Source organism: Linepithema humile, chromosome 1 (genome assembly GCF_040581485.1).
Source record: "Linepithema humile isolate Giens D197 chromosome 1, Lhum_UNIL_v1.0, whole genome shotgun sequence".
NCBI lineage: Eukaryota > Metazoa > Arthropoda > Insecta > Hymenoptera > Formicidae > Linepithema > Linepithema humile.
This window is the reverse complement of record NC_090128.1, coordinates 26,849,458-26,872,578: the sequence shown is the minus strand read 5'-3', so window position 1 is coordinate 26,872,578 and position 23,121 is coordinate 26,849,458. Positions and strand designations below refer to the sequence as shown.

Sequence of the window (23,121 nt, the reverse complement as noted above, 5' to 3'; positions counted from 1 at the left end):
AGAACGTTTGCCAAGAGGAACATATTTGATCAAGTGAGCGCAAATATTTATACGGCAAGTTAACTAAATGTATATCGCACTCTGTGTTCAGAATGTCTGGACTTTTTATTACATCTCCATGCGCATGTGCGATAATTATATGTATCCGGTAACATCAAAAATTATTTGACGAAACAAATATGTGAAAGCTCCTTCAAAATGATTTTGGAGTCATATACTATTTACAGAGAGATGTGCAATTTACAAATTATCATTAGCGACATAATTGCGCGCCGTGCACGTATGGATGTTCACATACGCGTTCGGGCGAATACGCGTAAGCACAAAAGCGTTTGATGTAACCACAAATGGATTGGATGATCGCGCAATAAAATCTGATTGCTGTAATACACGTGGAAGTCCGGCTGGCTCGAGTTCCACGATATAGATTCGTAGAAACGATCGATAAGCTCTTATCACCGGCGATGATGAAAGCAAGCTGATCGATTTTTATGAGAACCGATATCTCTATCTCGCGGCTTGCGGGCGGACAACATGTCTACTGACCTCAATACGCGGAACGAGCGCCAGATCGCTCGCCATCTACAGCGCGTATCTCACTTGGGTTTAACAGATATTTATACTCGCAATCGAATCGACCGGGGGACCGAGAGCGCGGTGCGCGATAAGCGGGAAAAATTTTCCACTCCTGTGCCGGAGGTACGCTGCCCCAGAATAGCGATTAAAATTACATTTGTTCCCTTCCGCGCAATCAACGTCAGACCTGACGACCCAATATTTACTCTCGCGAAAGAGCTGAGTGCCCCTTCGCGGCTAGAAATCTCGAAAATCAATATCGAGAGAGTTCAACAGACTCTCGACGTCCTCGATCAAACCGCTTGACGTGTCAAACAATGCGCAGCAGATAAGTAGTCCTCTGACATATGAATAATTTCCGATGGAGTGTCTTCGTCAATGCGCCGATTTCAATGAAATATGCAATACATCATGGCTTTTGTTCCATTTCGGATCAAAAGATTTATATATAAAAATATTTGTTGTTAGTCTCTTTAAAAACAATGTATTTTAATATAAATATCAATTTTTACGCACAATTTAAATTTTAGGACGTTTTAAAAATATTGCGGAATAATTTAAATATAAAAGCCACCCAGAGGAAATATTTTCGCCCACAGTACAATCGTAGTTTTAAATAAATTGCAAAACATTTGCATGTAAAAAATTCATCTCTATATCGTCGATATAAAATAATTAAAATAGAATAAATAGTAACGTGAACAGTGACGCACGCGATTTGCACGCATGAATCTAAGCTCGATGACGCGACGACGAGTCGGAGCGAGAAGTCACGCTAGGGTTCTTGCGAAAGCGAAATCGGACACTCCAATTAATATTCGATGCTCGGAACACGTCACGTTCAGGTGCGACCAAGACAAGCGATGACCGGATGTACGCAGAGCGCACGACAGAGCTACACACGAAGGACACGCAAACTCTTCCTGCTTCGTATCCGTCCGACGCGCATTCCCTTCCGACATCCCCCCCCCCCCTGCAATGTTCCCTCTCCGTCGTTGTTTTCGGGAGACACCCGATGTGTCTCAGCGAGGAGCCGGAATCACCTACGATGAGTTTCATCAACACCCGTACGCACGTCTCGACGCCTCGCACGTGACGCGCATTTATCCGTCCGCCTTTTTGTCCGGCTCGGGCCAATTTTCCAAAGTCCACCGGGCGTTAATGACAGAAAAGACGGGGGCTAATAACCGGTGGATGTGTGTACCGGGGCGGGCGAGGTGGAAACGGGAGCCGACTATTGTGTCGCGACCGGAATACACCGCAGTATTGCTGCCAGACGTCTCGCCCGCGAGACGACGTTTCGAATCTCCTCGTTTTAATCAAAAAGTCTCATAAAGCTCCGCCGGGCCGTGACATTGCGGCCAGCGCACGATACATCATAACGATGATCTATCGCGGACCGCTTGCAAGCGAGATGCAACCCTCGCGGAGGCTGTCAAGAGAGATTGAAAACATCTGCAAGCTTGGATATAAATGTTCGTCCGGGAAGTTGTTCCACGTTGTAGTTTAATGAAGCGCCGTCCACGCGAATACGCCGTTTCCTTATTAGCGCGCTTTTTATACACCAATAATCGTAAAAATAGCAATCGTTATACGCTATCGCATGTAAGGAGTGCTAAGATACAATGAATGGAATTACTTGGGTATAAAAATCATCGTCAATATACCGTCGCGTCTCATATACAGAACGGATAACTTTACGCTCGCCATTATTGTTACGAGCATAACCGCGAATGCCGATTCACAATGGTCGGAATCAATGTGGTCGGTTCACGGATATTCCACCACGCTCAGGTTCTTACGTTGACTGTCAATATCCGTTGGAGCCAGCGAGGCGAGCAAAGATTGCGTTACGTCAAGTGTCAATATAAAGTATTGAATTTCAAGCCGCGCCTTCGTCTCGCGCACGCGAAGAACTTGTCGCTTCGATTATGCGGATCGGCGCTGCGCGTGACTGAAATCGCTTTGACGTTAATTAGCGGAAATGTCAAATGTGTTGCGACGAAAAGCTACAGGAGGAATTGTTGCGGCGAAACGAATGGCTGCGATACGCGATCTTCAGAAATGCAATTTCGGCGCGAAAGGGAAACCGGGCTTTCCGAAAGAATTATGTAGCCGACCGAATATTACGACGCCGAGCAGATTTACAGCCCTTGTCGTTCACAAAAGCGAGTGCTTCGCGAGGCGGGATATACACCGGCGTCGCGCGCGCTTCAAGATTCATGTGGATGGCCTTAAAGGAATATCTGCATTCTGCAGGAATCAATCCGACTGTAAATAACACCCACTCGTAAAATCCGTCGAACGCTAGGGCGTAAAATCCCGACAAGTTTTTAGTATACTTTAGCTTGATAAATACGTCGAACGTTTGTTGTAAATAAAAAGCAATTAGCAATAAATTTCGTCTGGCCGAAGCCGCGCCGCGACTATAACGCGCCCGACGTGTCTCGCATCGCGAAATGCGCGTAACGGCGTTTACGCGACTCGCGGTTCTATCTAGGTGGGTAGGTACGGTATTTTCGCCGGCAACATAATGAATATACGGGTCGACGGCGTAATGAGTGTCGGCAACACTGCGCGCGGAACGATAAATAAGCGCGCGAGAGTGCTCGTTAAGACATTTTGCCGCAATCAATTCTTTCTCTCGCCCCTCGCTGATACCGCTTATTAATTTCTCAAGCGTCGCACCATTTTTTCCCCCCTAAGCACCTGCGAGAGTCCACTATACGGATCAGTGACTTTCGATTAAATGTAATATTATCGCGAGACGATATACCTACGCTCTCCACGATATAAGCGTGGAAGCGTGTGTCTCGGCGAACGGGCGATACGAAATTTGCAGAATCGACCGTCGCGTTGAAAAATGATGGCGGTGTCGTAACAGAGTATGTACGAGATCAATCATGATATAAGCAGGCGGATAGAATATATATTGCCATGAATCGCGCGCGCAACATTCTATCCGTGTATCATATTATCGCGCATTCGTTTCTCGCCTGTTAAACACAGCGCGTAACGGCGCGATTCCGTGTTTCTACTTATCTAAATTAATCGTCTTGCGTTATTTGTAGCAAGCCGGCGGTGTCTTTATTGGAAATCTTTGCCGGAGGAGAATCGAAGTAACTCAACCGTTAACTTCCATGTCATATCGACCGATAGCGGCAATCGAGACGAGGAAAACGATTTAAAAGGATTCTCCATCAAGCGTGCGGGACTTTCGTTGGCTAGTATAACCAAGCTTGCACATCCATCGGCTCCCAATATCTTCCTCCTCCCACCACCCGGTTCCCTACCTCCTTCATTCCCTTCTTTCGCTCCCTCCTCTTTCTCCTCCGATTCTTTTTCAGTCCTCTCTACCGATCGCAGTCAGCTCGTTGGCGGTGTTCGGTTTCTGATTATCGGAAATCGATCCCCGGCAAGCCGTTAAAGGTACGGTCGACTAAGCTGGTAGGTACTCCACGCCCTTCCTCTCTTCCGTGGACCGTCAAACATATGATTAGTGGATACACGATATTTTTTTCAGATAAACCGTTCGATCTGCCACGCGCCGGGATCTCCAAGTTTCAACAAAATGTCCTACGTGCGTTTCATCGCTTGTAAACAATTTACACGTCAGAATTGTTACTTAAGAATCTGAGCGTGTTGTGCGGAAATTTATAATTAAATTAACGTGGGACGCGCAGTATCGAAGAATTCTTGAGAAGTTTTCCTATAAAAAATTACACGGCCTGCTGCGGAATCTCCGCATTTACATTTTGGCTGAACGATTGGCTCCGCCCCGAGTTTCAGCAGATTTATAGTATCCTGTAATGTTCGAATTTACCGAATGAAGCAACCGGGGTGCACTGGACCGTATCGTATGTTCTTTCGTTCCCTAGTTTGATTCTTCGAACTCCCCCCCCCCCTCTTCTTCTCCCTACGGACTCCTGGCGGCTCGTTGCCGGTGTTCGGGTCCTGATTATTGGAAATCGATCCGTAGCAGGCCGTTAAGGGCACGGTCGAACAAGCCGGTAGGTACACCGGGAGGAGGGACGCACGAACCGATGCAACACCACGCTACTATCAATACGTGATCGCCGGATGTACAACGCGCGACGCGGTCGTTCACATTTAAATATCACCATGTGACGCGACGACACGATTTTCGATTCTTGGTATTAGAACACTGAAGGGCAGATTCGTCAAAAAATCAAACCTGCTATAGGTAAACGATAAATGGAATGATTTGCATCCGAGATGATAGACTTTCGACGTATCAAAAGAGATTTTTCACTAATTCGATAATTATAGTTTGCGTATGCGTGCTCGAGTGTTATTAACGTTGATAACAATTACAATTAACAATTCTGCCATAACAACTGATCGCGCTGTAAAGATTTACGCAATTAACAAACGGATAATTCATCGACACATGGTTACCCTCGCGAAACGACTCGCGAGCAGACATAAAACGGAAGCGAGGCATAAAATTAGTTTGTTTACGAACTGTTGCTCGTACATGTTTATTTATCTCGTGAATCGTAGGCGCGGTATACGTAGCAAGAAAAGGCTATTCTCGAGAGTATGAGCATGAAAGGGGAACGAAAATTGAGCACCGCGGGCGGCCGTTGTAAATTAAATTTGGTTGCAAAGGAAGTCATAACGGCCGGCACGTGCCCGTCGCTGCTACATGGCATATACGTGCGTCATGGGATTATGGAAAAATCTTTCGCACCGAATCGGGGAGAAGACGCGGGGGGGAGCTAGCTTTTTTCGTCAGGAAGCGTGGCTCCTACGTGACACGAATGCGTCAGCCTTGCGTGCATTCAGGTAAACCGAATAGCGTCTGACAATTATAACTCGATTACAAAGCTCATATTTTTTCATGCTTCTCTCTCGAGATAAAATACAGAATCTCTTGCTTTGAAAGGAATATCAGTCTGATTTATTAATAATGCTTTATTCACGACGACGGATTATTGTGACATTTAAAAGCATTCTTCGGTATCCATTAGTCACTTTTTCCTTTCAAGACTACCAATCGTGTCAGTTTTTCTTCGTAAATTATACACGAGCAGCGGGCGTATTCCTCAATTACTCACGTTATTAATTAAAACCATCTGCACACAATGCGCATACGTTTAAACATCACCCACATCCCTCACCGTTCTCCTTTTTTGCGAAAGCTTATAATGCGAGAGTAAATAATAAGGGATGCGCTTTGCACTCTCCCCATCAAGTACAGTCCACACAATTTTTTTCAAACAGAGGGATAGCGGTGAAGAGGACGCGTATATTATGACGCGCGATATTTCCCTCCTTTTCATCTGAAACTCCGCGTCTTCCGTTGCATTTTAATGACCAGATCGCGCGAGATTGATGACTCGGAAGACAAGGGTTACTTTGAAACGGGAGAGAAAAAAAACTCCGACGATTAACGCTTCGAGGCTGGATAGACTCGCACTTGCGTAGGGTCGATCGCAGTCGTGCAGTCGTGCTCTCGTGCCTCGCCCTACCGTTTGTAATCGATTGCAGCTGAGCAAACGAAACCACTAAATTAACGGCCTATTACGAATTTAAACGCGGTAATAATCTCTGTGCAAACTGTACGCGGAGCGCCGCTAGACGTCTGCTCTCTATTTCTCTTTTCCCGTTCTGTAATTATAATAAAATCGTAATAAAGCGGTCAATTATATCGCCTCGCGTGGAAACCGCCCACGATTGTCCTCAGCCGCGTGCACACGTGTGACTACATAATCCGGTACGGTAAGTCCGGTAGTGACTCGAATATCAATTATAGTCTACGAGATACGTGGCCAAGCCTCGTGGGTGGACCGGTTGCATTGATCGGCGAGTGATCGCCGGTCTACTATAAAACGTATTATTAATAATGTTGTAACAGCGCGATGAAAAATGTAACAGAACCGCTCGCGGAGTAGAAAATGGAAAACGGAAAAAAATGCAAGTATCCTACTAATCCACAACGTGAAATTGAAATATGAAAGTCTCGGTGCGGTTTAAGTACGCGGTCTTAATCTGGTCCTAAAAGCGACAATTTAAATAATTCTGCGATTCCCATCTCGTCGGAATACCGCGACGCGCTCGTAAATGTACGCCGCGGCGGATCCTCCGTCCGACAGCCACGACTTTCTCCACGTAGCTGAAATACCGTCTCGCCTATTTGTAAGCGTAATGCGCCGAGCTTCCTTCGCCTGCGTGAAAACGCGGAGCGTTCGAATAGTCAAGCCTTATTCCTTCCTTCGTTTGCATTTATCGCTCGCGCTCGTACGCTTGACCGGGTCCCGCGATACGCGGCGTACGCTTACGAGCGATGTCTCGAGCATCGCGGCGGCGCCAGCATGCAAACGAGCCGGTAGTTTACCAGGACTGGTGAATGGGTAAACAAGCGGGAAAGAAAGACGGCGAGAGAGAGAGAGAGAGAGAGAGAGAGAGAGAGAGAGAGAGAGAGAGAGAGAGAGAGAGAGAGAGAGAGACGATTCCACCGTAGAAGGAAGGAGAATCGACTCCGCCCGTTACAAGAACGATGAAGCGTAACGCTCGATCCTGAACGGCGCGAACGGCCGAGACGTTTGGTATTTCCGCCACGGTCGCAGCACGTGGTGTCGTATTTTTAGAACGTGAATGCCACGCGGACTCACCTAATATTCGCTCAACGACAGGTGGATCGTTAAACGAGAGTCTCGCGCGCGCTCGCTCGCCTTTCTCCTATCCCTGGCTTTTTTCCCCCCAGCCGGGGTCGACGGTGACGAATGTCACCGCGCGTTGCGCGAAAATGTCAGCACCATGTACGAGGTATTTAGGGACGCCATAGGGAACCGGTTATACGCGTCTCTTTACTCCGCGCTTTTGCCGTTCCCTCAAAGCGCGCGCGATGATCTACGTCGCGGAAAATTTCGGGGAGGCACTGGAGAATTTCGACATTGAGCGAAAACGGCACGGCGTGACGGAAAGGCGCGCGTGCCGCATATGACAAGATTAATAAGCGTGGAATTTACGTTCTGGCTAGCGCAGCGCGAAACGCATAACGTACTGCGTGCACGGTGTTGCCGAGAGGATAAATATATCTTCTCAACTATTTCTATACCTGCGCGTAACTTTTTTTCCGAACGCGGCTTTATGAAAAAGATAAAAAAAATATCAAAGAATCCAACGGGGGGAAAGAAGCCATGTGTGTGTGTGTGTGTGTGTATGTGTGCGCTCGGCATTGTGCGAGCAAATCAGGTACTGTTCCGAACGCGCAGCTAAATCCGAAACGTACGAACGTTACACGTTATCCCGGAGTCAGGACTGATAATAATAGGAGCCGCATAAATCAAAGCTCCATTCACGTCTTTATTGCTCTATTAAATGGGACAGCTGGTGCCCGCCCGTTGCCGTGTTCCGACCGGGTTTCGGCGATGGCAGACGGGATCCCGGTCGGAATTTCGCGGAGGTACATTTGTCTCGCTGCAGATTATCGCCGGGGTGCGAGAGTTGCCGCCGCACATGGGTCTATAAAGTTATATCAATTCGCATCCGACGCCCCGCCGTATTGAGTTAATATCGTTAATTTCCGTCAACGATTTTGCCAGGGGTAAGCGTCCGTCGCAACGCCACGCCGGGACCGATCGAAGCTTGTTTACATACAAATACGAACAGTTAAATTGTTTCGCGGCGATGCAATTTCCATCTAATCTGCCGTCAGCCACTTTCTGCTCGTGCGGTATCAATCGCATGGATGGCCGGACCATAGCTGTACGATAAAAGCCCGTTGAAATTTAATTCCGTTAAAAATTGACAAATTGTAAACACTATAAAAAAATAAAAACGATTACAGCGTATTCGCGTGATATTGAAGAATTATTATTTCTGTTCAATATTAAGTAATTATGAATTTCATTTGTTCGTGGAAAATTTGCTGAAAATTTGCTTCTACAGAGATTGGATGGCTCGAGAGAGATTGAGTAGTCTACGTTGAATCGTAATAAGGCTTCGATGATGTTCGCAAGCCGAGCGCGACATTGCCAGGGAACGCGTTTGGCTCATGGAATCCATAATCGCAGCTGCGGCATAAGCGCAGTTCGCGAAGTCGTATCAATTCACGTCCGGTTTGGTGGCACATCGAGTTCATAACATTAATTTCCGTTAACGGCGCAGCCAAACGGCTCTCGAACTCCAATTCCGAGGGCTCGGCTGCTGATGGAGATGGATCGAAGCCTGTTTACATACAAATTCACCCCGTAAAACCGCACCTGCGCGGCGGCAATTTCGGATTGGCCCGCAGTTAATTTCGGAGTAACAACGCGCGGGCTCGAGCACCGCGCGCGTCACTTCGCCACGCGGACGTTAATAATGAGCGTAGAATTCTGGCGAACTTTGGAGCCGCAACGTTTGGCCCCGCAGTTTACCCCCGGCGCCGCGATAATTCCAGCGAAAGCGCTGCGCGAAACTTTGTTAGCCGAAGTAGAAAGCGGAAGCGGAAAGACTATAATGCGTCGCGCGTCGAGCCCTCGTTACGCGTTTTACAGATGTATTCACACCGTTCGTACAACTTTGATAATTTAGTCCATCATGTATGACATTCCGTATTAGAGCATTTCCCGCGTCCGCGCGCGCGTCTCTCCATCCTCGATTTTAATAATAATATCGTATAACCGGTGCATATTGGAAATATATCCTGATTCCGCGGTGGTCTCATATCTCAACTTCCGCGTAGGACGTAGGCGGAATAAAGCGCCATGCATCACGAGAAAGGAGGAGGAAAACAGGAAAGCTCGATTATTAAAAATATCGTGGTGTATTACGAGTGGACGTCTCGTGACAACGTTACTTATAGTACCGCCGGCGATATATCAAGGAACGCCGCTCCTCGCAGAAATCTCGAGCATCTGGAATCGGGCCAACCATTTTTATTGTCACGAGTCTTTTCATTCGACGTTTCTCTCGAAGCGGGTGTACGCTCACCGCGGCAACTCATGAATATCCCTGTCCTCGCCAATAAAATTCTCCAAATTCTTCGCGACTGACGACGCGTCCAGAACACCCAGACGAAACCGTCTTTAACAGCTGACTGCCTGTGTCACGGACATTACGAGCTTTTCACGGTAATTTCAGCGAGGCGATCCCATTGCCGCGCTTGCGGAAGACGAGATAGTGCTTGCTGTAGCTTCTAGTTATTTTTGTTCAACCGAAGAATAATGTCGAACTTGAACAAAATATAAAAACTTTATATTTCTAACATTCAAAGAATATTAAATAGAAATAATTTCGTTATTTGGAAAGTTAACTATCTGCTTTTCTTCGTATATTCCGACAGAATCGTGATGCATTCCAGCGATATGTATCTCTTGAGTCACGATCAGGATGATCTCTTCACGGTAATTTCCACGAGATTTCATAAAGATCGTGGCGTCATGGTGTCGCGGTAACGTCATCCTAACTAGGACAGGCTAGACTCGATGGAAAAAAAGTGGCTGGAAAGAGGGAGTTCCAAGAAATTTTATTCAGGCAGATGCGGTCGTGGATCGGCCTGGCGAGTACGTACACAAAGCCCCCGAAATTCCCCTTGATTTTGCAGGGCCGGGATCGATGTTAGATACGCTTCAGGGAGCATTAGGAGCCTCGAGGAATCGTCGAACGAGCGTTTCTAAGCTACGCCGTCCTCGGGGCGAAACTTCGTATCTCCTTCTGTCCTCGTTACACTTTGATGATAACAATCTCCACTGTATATTACGTACGTTACTTTCCTTTGCCCCGTTAAATTATCCGCATCGAATGCGTAACTCTGTCGGCACGATTCGCCGGCAGAAATAAGATACGCTTTTCAGCGCAAAAAGCGAATAACATTTTCAAGAATCGCTTATTATTATCTTTAACTGACCGAATGTGAGAAATTATTTCATCACGCTTGAACTCGAAAGTGTAACGTTAAACGATTTACAGCTGAAACAGCTATTAAATTACATCTAATGCGAAAACATTCTCTTATGAGACAAATAGAGACTGCCATTGCGAGTAAGATATGCTCGTGTGGAGCGTGAATCAAAGGTGTACCCGATGCGATCGTGCACGCCGCGTTTCTCGCTATGGGAACAGGACGGCGGCAATCGGCGCGAAATCGTTTCGATCACGAGTGCGACCGGAGGTGGAGAGGCGGGCCCACTCGTGATCCGCTCGATCTCACATAAACCGAGTCACGGATCCTCGTCCCGTCGTCTAAAACGTCGCCTCCGTGAATCGCGCGCGAGCGGCAGCGCTTGCCCGGCGATGAAGAAACGAGGACAAAAGGCGCACGCTGCGAATTAATAAGCCAGCTTTAAACACAGAAGTAGCATGTATGCCCTCCCTCGAGGTATACCGAATGGGTCGTCAGGCCGTGTATAATGCGGCACAGCTGAAGCAACCGGGAGGGGAATCACGTTAAAAGGGGCGTCTCTTTCTCATTGTCGTGGACCCAGTTTCACGATGCTACGGGAGGGATAGCTGACTTTTGGGGACCGAAGGGCCCCGGAGAAAGAAGCTGCTTTATTCTCGCGATCGATGTGAGCTCACGCTCGGTCGAGTATTCGAGAAGCCCTACACGCTCTTCGCCTCCGTCGTATCCGTCACTGCGGGACGCCCTATTACCGTTCTCCCTACATTTTCGCGACCTCCTACCTTCTCTAAGTGGATTATCAGAGATATCCGTTTGATCTCTCGACTGAAAGGACCGCGCCGGATAAACTTCGAGATGTCTTACGAGCTCCTGCAGGTGTAGCGGTTAAGTCCTTCCGTTTCGTACGCCTGACAGCATCGGGAGAAACACAGAAAGCCTTGTTGAGGTTTTATTGCGCGAGAAAAGCGGAACAAATCCCAATCCCTTCGTTCTTAATAATATTGGAAGAAACACGTATAGTTAATACATTGTTGTTATTGTTACTCTTCTTTTTTTTATAAAATTATTCGTAATAATATTTTCATAAGTAATTTTGGAATATTGTTTTTAAACATTAGCCAGTAATTTAGTCAAACTTAATTTAAAAGTCAGTAAAAATTGTTCTTAAAATTTATATAAAACTGAAAAAGTTGATTACGTTGCCGCGATCGCATTAAATAAATCGTAGCACTAAAAAATAACAATCTCAATAAATAGCACCTGTTATATATTTCCATAGCGCATCTTCCAACACGGTAAATTTTGCGATAAAACGTTTACCTCTTTTTCATTTTGCGATAAAACGTTTACCTATTTTTCATTCGTATAAGCGTTCTTTTAATTACTGCCACAGTTTTCGAGGCACAATATTTTGGTGGAACGACAAAAAGATGATATCGATTTAACTCTCGTCGCGGTTCCCCTCGAGTTATCTACCCCGAGGATATAGACGACAACAACGACATCGAAGGCAACGATGCCGCGTCGGAGGAGGAAAAGTTAGGCGACCGCGTCTCGTCGACCGGCAACGATGACTTCCTCCACGAGGGTTTCGATTCAATGGGGTCACGATGATCCGACAATGGAGCCGAGTTTGGCCGAGGAGAAAGAACTTCCAGAAGAGGTTTTCTAGAGGGATCTCGAGGAAATAACGAGTCACGGCTCGTCCCGCGGCGCACGGTCCGCTACCGAAACTGGAAGGATAAAAGACCATAAGGTAGAGATCTCGCGTGCGCACACGTGGAGGCGCGGGAGCGCAGCGGCGGAGGGGAGAGGAGGAAAAACGAAAACGCGTGACGATCTTATTGTCGTTCCAGGCTCCGCAGAAAAGTCGCTCCTCTCTCGCGGCACATCCGAGAATGAGAATCCACCCCGCATCCTCCCCCTTTTCCACTTTTGCCTTCTCTATTTTTCTAGCTCCTTCTGCTGCGTCCGCTCGCCCGTCCGTCAGGAGTCCCTCGGCGCGCAAAAAGCAGTTAAAGCGATTAAAGTCCCCGAAAGCTCGGCGAGAGGCGAAGCGCGATAGAAAGCCTTCCGAGTTCTTTGCCCGGCTTGCCCCCCTCCGCGTGCGCGCGCCTCGACCGCCCCTTCGGGGCTGGGATATTGCGACTCGCGGTGGAATTGCCCCGGGCAATTGCGCCGGAATCTAACTTCCATTCGGACTTATTATTTGAACAGGGGTAGCGCAAGACCGTGCCGACGACTACCGACGGAGGTAGCTTCCGGTTCTCTCTTTTTCCCGTGCTTCTTTAGCCGACGTCACGTGATGAGGCGCGATCGATCAACCGTAAAGCGTTTCGCGCTCAAGAATCTTGAGGCTTTGCAGCCTAGTAAAGTGAAATCTGCGGTGGTGTCGAACACAGCTGACAAAGCGATTAGAGATTCGAATAAATAATATTTAAATGTGTTTGTATGTGAAATAATTGTTCAATTTATTTCTTTATATACACACTATCTTTAATTACAATAGATATGTGGGCATTATAAATTTTTAAAATGCAATTATCATGTCAAAAGCTAGTTCTCGTAACGAGATCAAGACAGCACGGTGTCAAATGTCTACCGCATCTATATCACCTCGACATTTAAAGCGCGGAGGGTCAAGGATTAAATCTCGCGTCGCGCCTCTGCATAAAATCTCCGAACCGGAAGAGCAATTACTACTGATTGACCTCCTCGCTTCATCCTCGGTAACCGAACCGTGTAACGGGATTAATAAAGGCCCGACCGTCCATCCATAATGCTAGACGAGAGAGGAGTGAGGGGGGGCAAGCGGGTAGCGAGTGGCAGCACGCTCTCCTAAAATCGACGAGACGAGAGCCCGTGCGATCCTACGGGCATTAATTGCCTCTGCGAGCGCGCCACTAAATTAAGAAGCGTGCGTAATCGAGCACCCGGCTCGGCTAACGCGCTTCGCGCACGCTAATTGCGCGTGAGACAATGCTGCGCGATCGCGCTACGCTCTGCTGAATTACGCTCGCTACGAATAGAGCTGCGAATCGACATTGGTGTCGTTGTTCTCCGAGATGGCTTTCTGAATTATTTAAACAAAAGAATGTATATACGCGCTATAAAGCGATAAAAAATTTACAAAAAAACCATGAAACGCAGTAAAACAGATCAAGGAGATTGGGGCGAGTAATTATTTTGGCGCCGGGAAGAGAGAACAGCGTAGCGGTAAACGAGTTAAACGCGAGCCGTAGAAAAAAATTGCTATTTTCTTAAGTAGCGCCGTAAAATTCTGAGACGCGGAATTACGAGATTACTACCTTTCGCGATCGAACGAGCTAGTTAACTGTGACCCAACGCCGATCTATAATCGCCGGACGCGGCCATTTTTTTTTTTTCATTAATCGTCGCTGCTCCCTGTTCGCGGAGGCTGTAATTGGACCGGATCGTAGTCACAAAGTCGATAACCCGGCGTAATTGAATCTGTAAGCAGTCTGTCGATCAGAGGCGCTCCGGTAAAACGATTCGCCTTGACGAAAAGTGCGTCGACGCGCGGCGCTGTCCGCGCATAAAGGAAAGATTAAAAGGTCCTGAACGTTGAACGCTCAACAATTTCGCATAATCACACGCATCGGTGCCGTCCGTCGGATTTTTCGCTATGAAAATGAGCAACGACAAGGCGAGAGAGGATATACACGTCCACGGTGCTTTGCGTCACCCAACAGAATTACGGAGTTCGCGATTAAATTCCGGAGTAAATACACTTTGCTGCTTCTCGATTGGTTTAATTAACTATCTCGCTTCGTTCTCGTTTAGCTGTGAGTGACAACAGTCATCGGTACATATGTTGCAGTTAACAGTTTGCTCCGAGAGACGTGCAAGCGCTACCAACTGCGCTGCGCGACGAACGAAGCTAACACGATCTCATACGGGATAATTTCCGTATAATCACGCGTGCACGTCACTCCGGAAGTTTCTCTCTATACGCGGAGCATAATGTGGGGCGAGCGCAGACAATAAGGCTAGACCGAGTCGGGCGATGCGATCTATGCGACGTAATAAAACTGTTCTGGAACGACGATTTTGCCGCGACGTCCGCGCGGACTCTCAGGGAAAAAGGGTCTGTCACAGGCGTCGCCTTTCCTGTTCGCTCTTTCGCTGTCTTCCCTCTCGACGACGACGGACGCGGTGGAGACGAATGAAAACGTTCGCCGGGACAGAATAATTCATTGTCCTACTGAAACCGGTGGTGCTCCACGCTTGTTTGGGGAGTGGATTCATCTCGTTCGAGCCACCGCGATCCTCGACGGGGGCGGAGTGAAGTGATCCCGGAGATTCTACCTTCAGATTTGTTTTGAATTCTTAAAGCACGTCCCGGAAAAGGGTTTATAACCCTATCCGAGGGTCGTGCCAATCGCTATTCATACGCGCTCGAGTAATTAATGCAAGAAATTAGAAAAATACGGGCAGGAGGACAAAAGAAGCTGTGCGTGTTTCATTGTGAAATAAGAATAGGGGAAATATTATAGAATAAATTCACCGATGAATTTCACGGATGATCTCATTGACACGTGTTGAAGAATCATTCACCCTGTGGTCAGTTTCGGCCACCTCGTAACCATGTGTGAAACACGGACCATTAGATCCCGTCGCGGCTGAGAGGGCATTCGAAAATAAAAGAAAAAAAAAAAGAAGCCCGTATAGAGGGCACATAGATCTATGGGAAAAGTTGACAATGCACGATGAGTCGGGCAAAAGAGAACACGGGAGTGAAATGGAATACGGAATGAAGGGAGGCTTCTTGCGTACGCGCGATAGCAACGCTCATCAAGGAGGTCGGTTACCACCTATCTATACTACCCGCTCCCTATCATTCCGGCTACCCGTTCCCGCGGAGTCTTCCTTCTCGCTCTATCCAAGCCCCCGCTCTCTCTCTCTCCTCATCTGTCCACCTCTGCGAGCCCGTCCTCCCACGTCCCTCGGGCAGACCCCACGCGACACGCGTTGTATGTCCGGTTCGTCCCTTTGCTCCCGCTTTTTTGTATGCCGGTGAGCGGCGCGTAGGCAGCTGACGGGGGAGATATAGGAGAGGAGTCCTCAAAAGACACAAAGGATGTCCGCATACATTAAAGGGTAATGATGCCTCCGCGGCGGCGGCGGTGGTTTGAGTTGCGGTGGCCGATTCCCCCCCGCTCGGCGTTTGAAAATCCGTCCTGCCACGCGACGCCACCCGACTTTTTCCGTGAAACGAGGGATAATGTTTTACCCGAGACGGCGTTTAGGAACACCGGCCGGACGGACTTGCATGCTAATTTCATGCTGACGGCAAGCCAGAGAGACTTTTCCTTCCTTTCCGGCGTCGTGAACGTGTCGACGCAAAAGTACGCTTTATCTATTATTCCGTGGATGAATTTAAGGGATGAGAGAGAGTGTACCCGCTTTCCTGTGCTTCCCGACGAGGAGGGAAGGGAGGGGGGGAGTTAAGTTTCTTAAGACTTTTAAATTGGATATTCAGTATTCCATGCTGGCGACCACCGACGAGTCGTAATAGCGTTAATCCGGTATATACCGTAAACGATTGTCAACTTAATTTACGTTTAATTAAATCGTCGCAGTTTTTAGCGAGGTTTTATTTTGGAATATAAATTTGGATTAAATTAAGAACGACATGGATTCGGAGCCGTCGCTCGGTACGAGCCTTAAAAATCTTAAAATTGTATGTAGCATTTTGAAGATAATTAATTTCGTTTATGTTCGATTAAATTATCGCTTCCTTTCAACGAGATATGTGCGACTATAAGACTTCAATTAAACTGCGAATCTCGTATTATACTTGATTAAAAAAATGTCAAGAGGGGTGAAAGAAGACCGGATCGTTCGCTGGTGAAAAAGACATTAAAGAATCGTCAAATTGTTGGTACTAATTGGCAGTATAAGCACGAAATTCTCGTTTATATTACGATCGTTGAAATGTAATAAATACTTATAATTTCTGAAATTTTCTTCGGCTTAACAATCGTATAATTTAAGCATGAAAAATAGAATGTAAACAAATGTGGCAAATAATTTCTTTTTCCAAAACAATTTATATTTGAAAGATTCATCTGTCAAATAAGTCCTGTAAATCTGATTATGAAAACAATGAATATAGTTATTCAGCTATATAAGAATATATATCCTCATACAATCATCATCTAATGATGATATCAAGATGTAACAATAGGAGTTTAAACTATCGTAATAAATGCCACAAGTGTCATATGCACGGAGTGTTCTTGCGACAATAAAAAGACTTCGAAAATGTTGCACAGTCGTGAAAAGAATTTCACGACGCCGCGTGAGCGCGCACGCAGGCATGACCATGAGCGGAATTGATTGCAGCTTATGGGTAACGTTTAGAGCTCGTGTCGAGGCGACCGGCTCTATAAAGTCGCCACAGCGGAAATTATAACTCGGATGCCGCGGCAGGCCGCGTAAAACGTTCCCTTTTATAAAATAATTTACCGACTGCACTCGTTAGCGCAGCATTCAGAGTGGGACGCGAAGGAGAGGGCCTTGTTAACTACGCGTGCGCCTCTCGTTTCGTGGTCGTGTCACCGATTTTTCGGCGAGAAAGAAAGCGCTTTTATTGCACCGTGCACCCGCTCCTCGCGACATTCAGTTGACGATACGTAATTTGCATAAAGATGTCGACGCAGCGGCGAGAATGGTCACGCGAATTGACACATTTGGTGGACTTTAATAAGTTTCGCAGTGCAACAGCGCCAAATATATTTCCCGTTTTATTCGTTACCTGAGCCTCGTAATTTCGAGAATTCCGCTCTCACAATGATTAGCATATGTCGGGAGAACAGCGGGTCTTGCTAAATATTCACGCGTAATACCGGTTAAACCGGGAGTTTCATTTGGACGACTGATTTGCTGGCGAAATTTATGCGCCATCAATAAAGGCAAATCGTATATCGAGAAACGAAAGACATATGTTCTACATTTAAACTGCTGCTTATTTTTCGATGCACTACATGTTTACTATCGCGTAAGTCTTAGCGAGACACATGGCTGACGAGTCACAATTTACATAATAGCCGACCGACGGATTTTTATGTGAGTTGACATGTTCGAGAAAGAATAAATTCAGTCGTAAATGGTAAATATATGAAAATTGTCTTCGCGTTTTCTTTAAGTTAAACGCTCGTGTATTTAGTTTAATGTCCTTCGTTTTCACGTGATTCAAGCGTAAAAATATGAATCGCAAATACGATCAAAGTGAAAAGAATTGATTTAAAAATAGAATATTTTTCCATAAAATTTCCGTTGCGTTCGAACTTCTAACAAATACTGAAAATTCGTGATACGAACAAAAGTAAAAGCTTTCAGCAATTTAGAAAACAATTACTATTTTGCAAGCGTTAACGCGGTTACGGCTGAATATAATATTCGCTACTGTGTACAATTTCTAGTTCGAAGTCACGACATGCTAATTAATTTATTGTTTAGAGTTCTCCCGTTAAGTAAAGTTTCATGTTATATTGTTTGTGAAATACAAAGCACCACATTTTCATTCATTTCATACAACAAACCCGAAATATTCAATTGCGCTCGCTACGTTGAAATTATTCCGCGGTTTTGACTTTTACTACGAAAAAAATCAAAAGTCAAACTTATTATTCGTTCGTGGTATGTCAATTAAATATAAATTAATTGCAGTTAATTCAAATTATTGTTTACAATTCATGAATGCATTTACAAGTTCACGAAAACCTCGCAGCTGAAATCCAAGAAACGATGGTCGTAAAATTTGATATCATACGCGTTTGATTGACGGTTTCAAGATATTGGCCATGTTGCAGTCGTCGAAACGAAACTAGCTCCGAAGTATAACAGACTGGCCTCCCCGGCTCCGAAACGTTCTTTATGGCACCACTACAACGGATGAAAAGGGGAGATATAAAGGCACGAAATATATGGTCATATACCACGAAGTTTCGGAGTGCATCTACTGTTTCAGCGGATGAACCCGCGTCGTCCGTTTTCTGCGGGCCATCCATAGAGAAGGATTTCAATTTCGCTTCTCTGCCGACTTTTCATGGCGGCTAGAAAGAAAGTCAGAGAGAGAGAGATGGAGGTACTGAAATGCGGAGACGCGCAGCTTCGTGGATAAACGATCGAGATAACGGACTTTATGGTTCTGCCGGATTACGGTCCCACGGCCGTTGCATAAATTCCACCGCGCGTATAATGTAAAGCTAATACGCCGGTTCTTCGAGTCCTCGCGAAAGTTTGAACAGCATAAAAGAGAAGGGGTAAATCGGGGCACGCAGGTGAGGGTTGGAGAACAGGCAGGAATGAGGAGATAAAGAATGAAAAAAGCGTAGACTACTCAGCGGGAAGAATGCCGGGGAACGTCTAGAAATAGCAAATTTCCGTCGACAGCGTTATTAGCATACAAGTATCTGGAATGAATCATAGGCTTATTCTCGAAGGTAGATATATTCGGTACAGACACTCTTCCTTACGTCAAGATGTTCTTCTCACGACAGGTGAATTCCCTCAGGTGTAACCCTCAGGAAGTAACATTATGTCGTCTTGCATATTTTATCCTTTCACTCTCTCTCTCTCTCGATTCCGCGACACACTCCATCGCGAAGGGGAGCAGGAGAAGCGCGAAGGAAACGAGAAGCGGGAGCGAGCGAGCACGCGTGAACGCGTAAAACCGTGGCGCATTATGCGTGTGCGAGACGCGACACGAGAAGGTCGAGGCGCGCGACCGCCTGCTCGCTGCTCTCTCCTCCATCCGCCGCGTTCTGCCCTGTTCTACCTGCGTTCTAAGCCGTTTGAATTTATGATCGGTTTACCGAAGCCGGAGGATCAATACGGCGAATCGCATGGAGAACGGCCGTCGACATGTATTAAGGCGCGCCCGCGCAATTGCCGTTAAAACCTGACCTGACAAATGGTCCGAACTGCAAAATCGCCGCTAATCGTTGCGCTCGCGTTCTGACGATCCCTCGAGTCGGCGGAGACCGGCGATTAAACCACTTTCGCGCTCGTCCCCTCCCCCCCTCCTTCAGGGGTCGCGTTCCTACTTTATTAAGCGTGAGTAACATTCCGGGGCCCAATGTCATGGGTACTGAGAGGAGCGATGTTACGGAGAGGTCGTCCTTGAGTGATTTTAACAAGACGGTTCACTTAGAAATTACGCCGATAAACAGGTTTGCAATTAATTTCGCGAAAAACTGCATTATTATGAAACATAAATGTCTATCGAGTAAAAACGTATCAACATTTTGTAGTCAGCGTATAAATATATCACTTTCCGCTTTTAATTAACTTGGTACGCGAGTGTCTCATTTACGGATCGCAAGGAAGTGTGTGAAACCACGAGAATAGAATTTGATCGTTTCCTTTTTTGCTACAGCCCTGTTTTCTACAGCTTTCTCTTCTTTTTTTCCCGCAGAAGTTTTTTTCCTTTTCGGCATCTCCTTTTTTTGTGAAACTAGACGCACACGCGCGGCAATTAGAAAGCCATTATCTCACGACGTTCGGCCATTGTGCAATGAAACACGCGTAGAGGGTGGAAGAAGAGTGGTCGATTCCCACGGAGTTTCTACACTTTCTGTTCGGGGGTAGATGAATGTCCGGCAATCAGGTGCAGGGACCGCCTTTGAATCCGTCCGCCGGCAGCTGGCTGATACACACTCGTTGACGCGGAGTCATCACCGCGCCGACGGCCCTCCCGCTGCTTCGTTTTCGTGTTTGGACACCGACGGGAAAACGAGCTTGAGAGGAGACCGTGTCCGGAACACCGGGAATCCACTTTAAAACGAGGGCCAGGGATTTTTCGAAATTGACCGTGAACGATGTCTGCCACGTTCCAAAGAAACGTGCGAAGAACCAAGTCGTAAATATAGACTAACCATTGATTGTGAAGATCCAGCGGTTTCTACTTGATTTCACTTTTCACCTTTCAGTTTGGTTAGCAATAGGAAGGAAAAGTTACAGAAAATATTTTTGCCAATCGACACTGCCGTGCTGGAAACTTTATTCTTTAAGAGAAATCTTTCTTTCGATTTTGCATAATTGCACAGTAGCGATTCGGGACAATTTGTATTATTTCGACCGTGGACTCTTCCGAATAATCGGTGTACGTCATAAAATTTACACACGGTTATTACTCGTAACATAATAAACAGCACAAATGCATGCGGTAGGAAGTTTCAATTAAATAGATACCCATGGCGTAGATTTGCAATGATGTCGATGTGTCATTGCGATTCTACCCGACACTCGCAGCAGCAGGACGATTCTGAAAATGATAGCCCGGGAAATTCATAGCGGCGGCTGCATACGCGCGGTTCACTCAGCCGCGTTAAATTCGGCCGTAATGATTCGACGATCGTGCACGTTCATTTCCGAGGAGTTAATATTCAAAATGAACATTAACAGGACGCACGCTACCGTTAATCTCCAATGGCATGCGGGACCGCTCACGGTGCGCCCGAGGTCGCTTTACTGCATTCGCGTTAATTATGCAAATGAATAATTAGCATTTCGATTATTTCGGCAACGTCACTGTCCACGTCGGCGGAAAATTTATCGCGCCGATATTAATTTATCGTACTTCTCTCGCGTGTACAAGCCGGCGGAATTTATCATTTCCGTTCCGATAATGTGAGACGATCCACGTCGCGTGATGAAGTATCGATGGCTCCGCGATCGATACTTCATCGCGCGACGGATCGTCGTACGGATTAATAATAACTAGGCAATAATTTACGGCACGCATCGTCACCGACCGGTTCGTCAGCGATTCGTCCCGCTGCGAAGAAGGCAGTTGTCGTAAAATACGCGAAACTCGTGTTTCGTAATGAAGATATTACGAGGCGGAACGTGAAGACTGCGAGACTGTCAAACGCGCCGACGGGAACGGCATTTCACGTCGATTGCTCGCGAATATAATGGAAAGGAGAAAATTGAAGGACTTTCAGGTCCTGCGACTGGAGAACTTGGTGACTGCCGACGGAACGGAGAACACATAGACGTACGAATATTAAGCGTCCGAATTTACCGTGGCGAGACTCCCGCACGAATCGAAGAGTGATCAATGCGAGCCGATTCGATCTGGCTGGAGAAATAAACTGTTAGCCTCTATGAATATATTCATATCCCTTCATCAATATTCAAAACCTACTTTCCTGACTGCGCTTAAATCCACTAAAATCGAACGCGGAACACGCTCGGCATTCGACAGAATGAGGCACGATCTTCGATTTCTCATAACGACGTTCTATGTCTTCGCAATTCGTGTTTCCATTCGCGAGGGCGTGGAAATATATAGACGTAATCGCAATGACGATTCTTTTCTTTCATGTTTGCCCGCCATACGCTCGTATTTTCGCTGACAACATTACACATTTTCGCGGAAGAAAACGGCCCACTCGGAACACGTCCAAACGCATTAACGGCCGCGGTGTAATTGGCAGTAAACATTCGTACAACTAATTTACGCGAACTTGGCACTGGTTCGACCGAGAATCGAAATCGGATAGAAATGGAGGATCCTCGGCTTCCTTGGACCATTTCCAATTCCGTTCGACTTCCTCCGCTCTCTTTCATCCGTCATTGCCTGTTGCGTTATTTTGCTACCTCGAAACTACGTGGATCCGGAACGTGAGTCGTATTTCGAGAGGGCGCGAGGATTAAAGAACTCTTGGCGAACCAGTTCACGTCTCGATACGGAGGATTTAAGGCGGCACCAACAAATAGATCGCCGCGCTAATGGATGGGAGTTCCGACTCGATATTACCTTTCCCTATCCCGGCGCCTCCAGGCAGGAAATTAGCAAGTCTTAGGAGATCTCCTGTTAATCGCCGGGGTGATTTCTGCGGCGTCGCTTTCGGACAATTTGCCGCGACGAAATTTCATTTGTCCCCTTTCCTTCTGCATGCCAACAGTCGTCGGCGATCCCTCCGAGGGTCTCCTCTCGCGCTAAATCCACTCTTTATCTCTTTCCATTTTGTTCTTTCTCGCATTCGCTTTTCGTCGGAAATGGAGCTTACAGAATTAATCGATATTATCTCGACTCGTCGCCCGAAATCCAGGCGACGCGTCACAGCTTCATCGCAATCACTTTCACAGTGAGGGACGAGACGACAATGAATGACACTGAATGAAGAAGGAAATCAGATTCCGCCCAACACGTCTCGGAGTCGGATTAAGAAAGAATGGGCTCGCACGAACATAAGATCCTAACCATCATGGAACCTTAAAGCTAGCACAGAGAAACTCCTTTGAATATTTTTCGAGGTCCACTTAAATCGGAGCACAGGAAGAAATATCTCTTCTTTATAGAAGAATGCTAACAATAAACACTGTTTGAAATAAATTTCGTCGTTCTGATTGCCAGCAGTAATTATTACCAAACGATATTTTACACAGCATGTCTACGAATATTTTCGCAGCATTCAGTTTGTAAAACTGTCGATTGGATTCGTACTAATGTAAACGCCGGACGACACGATTTAAATCCATTGTTCTCCCGTCAGCAATTTATATTCTAATTTCCCAGTAATTACAGATATCGCGACAGCATTACACGCTGGTTTGAACCGCTATCGATATCGCCCGCGCGCTCCTTTTTTCGCGCGCAATGCTTCGAATAATTTTCACGTTGTAACTGCGTTCGCACGTCTGTACTTCGATCT

General features: G+C 46.6%; 1 protein-coding gene across 4 annotated transcripts in view; it reads right to left on the bottom strand.

Moving 5' to 3' along the window:
* The window catches only part of LOC105668540 (discoidin domain-containing receptor 2-like), a 190,689-nt gene that overhangs the window by 71,842 nt on the left and 95,726 nt on the right, over nt 1-23,121 (bottom strand). The gene's annotated exons all lie outside the window — the stretch shown is intronic.